Source organism: Cucurbita pepo, chromosome LG19, assembly GCF_002806865.2.
Source record: "Cucurbita pepo subsp. pepo cultivar mu-cu-16 chromosome LG19, ASM280686v2, whole genome shotgun sequence".
NCBI classification, from domain to species: Eukaryota; Viridiplantae; Streptophyta; class Magnoliopsida; order Cucurbitales; family Cucurbitaceae; genus Cucurbita; species Cucurbita pepo.
In genome coordinates, this window is record NC_036656.1 from 1,630,722 (window position 1) to 1,637,819 (window position 7,098).

The window sequence follows — 7,098 nt, forward strand, 5'->3', positions numbered from 1 at the left end:
GGGTTCTTATTCTTCTCTAATGTATATTTCGTTTTGAAAGAAAGAATGAGAGAAAGATTGAGAGTGGTGTTATATAGAATGCAAGCAAAAAGGCAACAATAACATCTTAACAGTATATAAGTTTTCAGGTAGGGAGAATTTGACAACTAGACGCATTCCCCTAGAGTACATTTTGAGGCATTTCATGTCTACCAGGCGTAACCATGACTTATTCAAAACGCCATACTCTTAAAGAAAACAAGAAAGAAATAATAGAACATGAAAGTGGTAAAGTAGTACAAGGCAAGGGTTTCGGCGTGTCACGGGCATGAGGTCATGGGCGACATGCCTTGGACAAGCATGACCGTGACACTGAGCCTCAAAGGGGGATGAATGAGGTCCCTACAATTTTTCGTTTTAATTATCCTTAATACAACCCCGCTAGCATTTAGTATATATCATATAATTTTTCATATCATTTATCATATCTTTCATGCATACGTCGGGGCTGTATTTCAAACTAGCTCATCGTTTTGCATGTCAATCATAACGTTCCATGCTTCTAGGCATAACAACTTTCATCGTATACATATCATACTATAACATATCGTATCACAATATATTATAACATAAACATGTCAGGATGGCCAAGTGGTCTAAGGCGAACTTAAAAAAACGCATTAGAGGTTTATGAAATTTCAATTTTTCATTTAATAATTCGAAAATTTAAAAAATTAACTATAAGAGTGTGAAATTTTTTTTTTTGTCTATTATGCGCGTTTTAAAATCATGAGGCTGATGACGATATGTAACGGGTCAAAGTGGACAATACAACACTCTTATAAGAAATACTTTGTTTCCTTCTCCAACCGACGTAGTATCTCTCAATCCACCTCCTTGTGGGCCTAGTGTCCTCACTAGCACACAGCTCGGTGTCTGACTCTGATACCAACTATAACAGCTCATGGCCAACAAATATTGTCCATTTTAGTTCGTTACATGTCACCGTCAGCCTCACGAATATTTCGTTCCCATTTATTAGATTAAAGTTAATTTTATTCGAATGAGACTCAAATTTTTTAATTTTATTAGACCTAATAAACTCAAAATTACTATTTTTAAAAATTTATCAATAAGTTAAACTTTAATTTAACCTTAAAAAATATTAATGTTGGTTAAATTATATATTTTAATAAAAAAAATTAGTTAGAGAATAAAAAATAAGGGTATACATTCAACCCGATAACTCGGACCAACCCAACCCGAACAATAAGGGTTGGGTTGGGTTGGGTTGGGTTCATAAATTATATATTTTTTTACGAATAATTGGACCAAAAAATGAAAGCCCAACCTAGAGCGGATCAAGCCCTGGGCTAGCTAGATCAAGACTGCTCAACACTTGGGCTAGAAGGATGTTTTGAGGCCCAATTAGGCCCAGTGAGAGAGCATTGATGGGCTAAGGCCTAGGAAGTTGAGGCCCAACCCAATTTCACTCCAACATGTTCCTTGGGATACTCTATGACCCGGTTCAATCCGGTTCGGTCTGATCCAAGGTCAAAACCTAGGTCAACTCTCATATAAATAATTAAATATATCTCGAAGATTCTATTCGACGCTAGTCGAAACAAAGGTATGGCTACAAACGTCATAACGTTTATAGGTTACAAATGTCAAATATTCTTAATCTTCATAATAATCTTAATAGGGTTGAATCAGGTTGCAACCCTATTTTTTCCGTCTATATACAGAATATTTTTAAATATTTATTTATGTCTATTAATTTTTAAAATGAAATAAAATTATATTTTTTAGCCATAATTTTTTATTTTTTATTTTTTATTTTTGAAAAGTTGACGGATATTAATAATTTTGTTTAAAATTTAAACAAAATATTAATAATTTTTTATCTAAAGTTAAGAAACGTTCGAAAATTCACTATTTTATTATCGAGGCAAGTGGGTCCGTTTATCGCTCTCCTCATTGATTCACGTATGTGGCATACAAGNATAATTTTGTTTAAAATTTAAACAAAATATTAATAATTTTTTTATCTAAAGTTAAGAAACCTTCGAAAATTCACTATTTTATTATCGAGGCAAGTGGGTCCGTTTGTCGCTCTCCTCATTGATTCACGTATGTGGCATACAAGCTTGGCTATGGGCACGAACATGCGTTTCTCTTTTATTATTCAAACGAATTCGCTAATACTCTTAACCTTTCGTCATAATTTAAAACTGAATGAGAAATTATGCTTATTTTAGGTTAAACCTTTGAGATGACTTTTGCTCGAGATTTGATTTTGTTGTCTTAAATTCATTTTAATAAAAATAAAAGATCTCGATATTTTAAATATTAATATACGGCCACAATTCAAGCTTTGATTAGCGTTGAAAACTAAACCAAACTAGTATTTGTCACATTTATTAGCATTGAAAATGTCAAACTAATTATTCGGGATGGTTCAAAAAAATTTGATGACTCAAAAACTTGATAACTCAATCTATACCGTCTGGATTGAATTATAAATTTATTTATATTGGACTGGGTTTAAATAAATGAAAGTTCTAGAAATTTTGTTGGTTTATGGATTTCTTACTAGCCGTAGCCGTAGCAGCAGCAGCCGCAGCATTTGTAGTACAAATAATAATCTACTATATACGTTGCCTTACTAGGTAGGAAATGTGTCGATTTTGATAGTCTGTCGATGATTATCTAGATTACTGTATACCCATTCAGTGTTCTAGGTAGTCCTACGATAAAGTCCATAGCAATATTTTTCCACTTTCATTCTAGTACACTGATAGGTTGCAACAATCCTATCGTTCTCTATTTAGGAGCTTTCACCTGTTGACATACTAGACATCTGCTCACGAATTCTGCTATGTACTTTTTCATACTTCACTACCAATAATGTTGTTTCAATTCATGATACGTTTTAGTATCACCTAGATGCATAGAGAATGAAGTGTTGTGAGTCTCGGTTAGTATCTCGTTCCTTAGCTCTTCCACTGTTGGAACACACAGTCGTCCTTGACATAGTAGTCCGCCATATGATGATTTGGAGAAACTGTCCATTGGACCGGCTGTTAACTAGCTCAAAATCTTATTTAAGCTAGGTTCTCTTGTTGAGACTCAATAATCCTTTGTCGAAGTGTGGGTTGTACCGTGAATCGAGTAATTTGAGCTACAGCTCCTTCAGTTACCACTACTCTAACCATCTTTGTTGTCTCATATTCAATTTTTTCTCGGTGAATAAATACTTCAAGCTCTTGTGGTTAATATAAATTTGAGTCTTTTCTCCATACAGGTAGTGTCGCAAGATTTTAAGTGGGAACACCACTGCGACCAACTCTCTAAGTCGTGCGTAGGGAGTTATTCTCATAGTCTTTCAACTAACGGAAATCATACGTGAAAACCTTACCATGTAACATCATCACACATTCTAGTCCCTTCTTAGAGGCGTCACTATATATCACATATCCCTCTGAGCTCTTTGGTACTGTGAGTACTGGGGTCGACACTAACCGCCGTTTTAGGTCTTGAAAACTTGTCTTACATGCATCACTCTATACAAATGGAACAACTTTCTTCGTTAACTGCATGAGTGATCATGCTATTCTAGCAAAGTCTTTCACAAACCGCTAGTAGTATCTTGATAATCCCATAAAACTGTGCACCTTAGTGAGTGAGGTCGGGCGATCCCACTTAGTGACCGCTTCAATCTTGGTGGGGTTTACTGAGATTCCATCTTTCGACACCACGTGTCCTAAAAACGAGACTTGTCATAGCCAAAATTCGCACTTGGAGAACTTGGCGTACAACTTTTTCTCTCTCAAAATGGTTAGGACTTTTCGAAGGTATCGTTGGTGTTTTTGACCCGTCTTTGAGTAGACTAGGATGTCGTCTGTAAACACGATGACAAACGTATCAAGACACTCCTTAGATACTTCGTTCAATAACTCCATAAATACAGTCAGGGCATTAGTGAGACCAAACGATATCACCACAAACTCGTAGTAACCGTACCTTATTCTGAATACTGTCTTTAGCACGTCCACCTTGTAATCTTAATCTAGTGATACCCTGATTGAAGATCTATCTTGGAGAATGATGTCGCTTCTCTGAGTTGGTCGAAAAAATCTTCAATACGAGGATGTAGATACTTGTTTTTATTTTCCTCTTGTTTAACTATCTTTAGTTGATGCACAGATGCATCGAGCCATAATTCTTCTTAACAAATAGCACTAGTGCACTCCAAGGAGATACACTAGGGCGGATGAAGCCTTTGTCCAATAGATCTTGTAATTGCACCTTGAGTTCTTTTAATTCCGTTGGCACCATACGAGAAGGGCTTTAGAAATAGGTCTAGTACGGGGCTTAAGTTCTATAACCTAGAGCTCTGAGTTCCTTATACTTCTCAGCTTAAATCATTCCTGCGATACAACCACATACATCCTTCCCATATTATTCTACGTAACATGCATGCATAAGTTTTCATACGTAAATCATTCATAACATTACTTACGGGTTGTATATCACAAAACTCTTCATTACCATAATGCAACATGACATGTCATACATGCATATCATCGTTACATGAGGTATCATCATACTATGTCATATCATCATACATCTCATGTCATAACACGCCCATGACCCAACAACATTACATTTGGCCTAGTAGTATATAAAAATTGTATCAACGATGAGATATATAAAAATTGTACTTGGAACGAAATTTCTAAAAATTTAAATTTTAATATTTACCATGTACTTTTTAACCATTAAAAAAATTACAAGATAGCTTGCAATTTAGAGTCGGGGCTCACGGATAACTCTCTCTTTATTCTGGGTAGCTCACCTTGTTCGGGGTCGGTCCCAGTGGGATCGGGGCTCACGGGTAACTCTCTCCTTATTTGGAGCGACTCTCCTTGTTCGAGATGGGTCCCAATGGGGTCGGGTGACATTTCTACTTATATAAAGGTTAGCTTCCATAAGTTCTCTCCAATCCAAGCTCTTGAAATCCAACGTCAATGGCATCTATAACCATTCATTCTTCCTCCACCATCGTCCCCAGCCACCGTACTCCCACCGGCACACTCTCCTTCTCCGACTGCGACCAATACAGGCCATGGACTCACGTCCCCACCGTCTACGTCTACAAATCCCCGGCAGCCAAGGTCGCCGACGTCGAGTCCTTAAAAACCTCCCTCAGCCAAATCCTCGTCCCTTACTACCCTCTCGCCGGGCGTCTCCACTGGATTGCTGGCGGCCGCCTCGAGCTTGATTGCTGCCCTGCTGGAGTCCTATTCGTCGAAGCTTCCACTGACGCCAAGCTGGAAGATTACGGCGACTTTGCGCCGTCGGATGGTGTAAGAAAACTCGTTCCGGCCGTGGATTACAATTCTCCGATCGAAGAGATTCCGATGCTTCTATTTCAGGTGACGAGATTCAGCTGCCGTGGGCTTGTCATTGGTGTAGCTAGTTGTCATACTGTGGTGGATGGAGCCTCTGGCATCTTGTTCATCAACTCATGGGCGAGCATGGCGCGCGGAGACAAGACGGTGGACACTATTTTGCAGCCATTGCATGATCGGAAATTTCTGATGCCGGAGAACCCGCTTCGTCTGCCACGGTTCGATCACGTTGAGTTTACTAAACCACCACCAGTTATCCTGGGTAGCTCCGACCCGGAGGTAAGTGGTCTGAGCCCACTGCTAATAGATATTGTTCTCTTTGAGCTTCTCCTCAACGTTTTTAAAACGAGTCTGTGTTATTTCTATTCTTATCAGGAGGAGGGAAAGCAAGAAACCACATCGGCATTGCTCAAACTTACCAAAGAACAAATTGAAAAGCTGAAAAAGAGAGCAAATTCAAACCTAACCAATCAAACCATGGGGTCGCCGATGAATTACAACCACGACCATACTCCCGATTTGAGGCCATTATCGGACACATGTGGATTTGTGCATGCAAGGCCCGTGATACCGGCCAGAGCTGACAACCGACGGTGGTTCGTACCCCTATTGATGTAAGAAAACGGATGAAGCCACCCATCCCAGAAAACTTCTCAGGAAACACATCTATCATCGTCCGAATGCTAGAGTGTGTGTTCGGCGATATTATGACTCAACCATTGAGCTATGCTGCAGGAAAGGTAAGAGAAGGAACATGGAAGATGACCGGCGAATACGCGCAATCAATGATAGACTATCTAGCAGGGCAAGAGGACCTTAGCTGGTTGAGAAAATCATCCCACTCTAATGTTCGAGCCAAAGCTTCGTTCTGGGGCAACCCAAATCTTTCAATAGTGAGTTGGATGTCCCTTCCATTTTATGAGGCGGATTTTGGTTGGGGACGACCGTGTTACTCTGGACCAGCAATGTTGCACATGGATGGGAAGGGATACATAATATTGGGGCCAACAGATGATGGGTCGCTCGTAGTAGCAATACGGTTACAAACAAGGCATATGAATAATTTCAAGAAGTATTTCTACGAAGATATATAAAGATTCCGAGTAACATTGAAGTCGTGAGTGGAGTAACACTCCTGTCACCCTAGTTTGCTATAGAACATCTTGCATGTTCTTCATGATTGTCACCCTATTGTTTTAAAAGTGTTTAATAACTTCTGGTAAGGCAACACTAACAATAGAAAATGAGATTTTTAATAAAAATAATATACATAGGTAGAGTTGTCTTATTTATGTATAACATGATGCTACGATGGTTGCTACTCCTTTCGGGTGTCCGATAACAATACCAGAGAATGCTAGTCCAACTAGAAAAGGTGTGCGAACCGACTGGTGGGTCCATATTCACACGTATGGGTCGTGTATAGAATAATAAATACACATCCAATGACTCGGTTATGATAGGTCTCATTCATGTTGTATATATTTGCATTTTCAAACCCCAATAGCGAGTCACTTGAATATTTGTTAAAATACTCAAACCATGTGCTACTCCTATATTTCAGATAAAGACAAGACACTCTTACACGGTTGACGACGACATAACCAATAAAGAACATGACACATGCATAGGATAGATGCATTTAAATTTATTTAATATTTTATTTTTTATTTGATATTTCTATATATATATATATATATAT

At 38.4% G+C, this 7,098-nt stretch overlaps 1 pseudogene; it reads left to right on the forward strand.

Annotated features, from left to right (window-relative positions):
- The first annotated feature begins 5,003 nt into the window (after window positions 1-5,003).
- On the forward strand, window positions 5,004-6,490 carry LOC111782184 (annotated as a pseudogene).
- The last annotated feature ends 608 nt before the right edge of the window (window positions 6,491-7,098 follow it).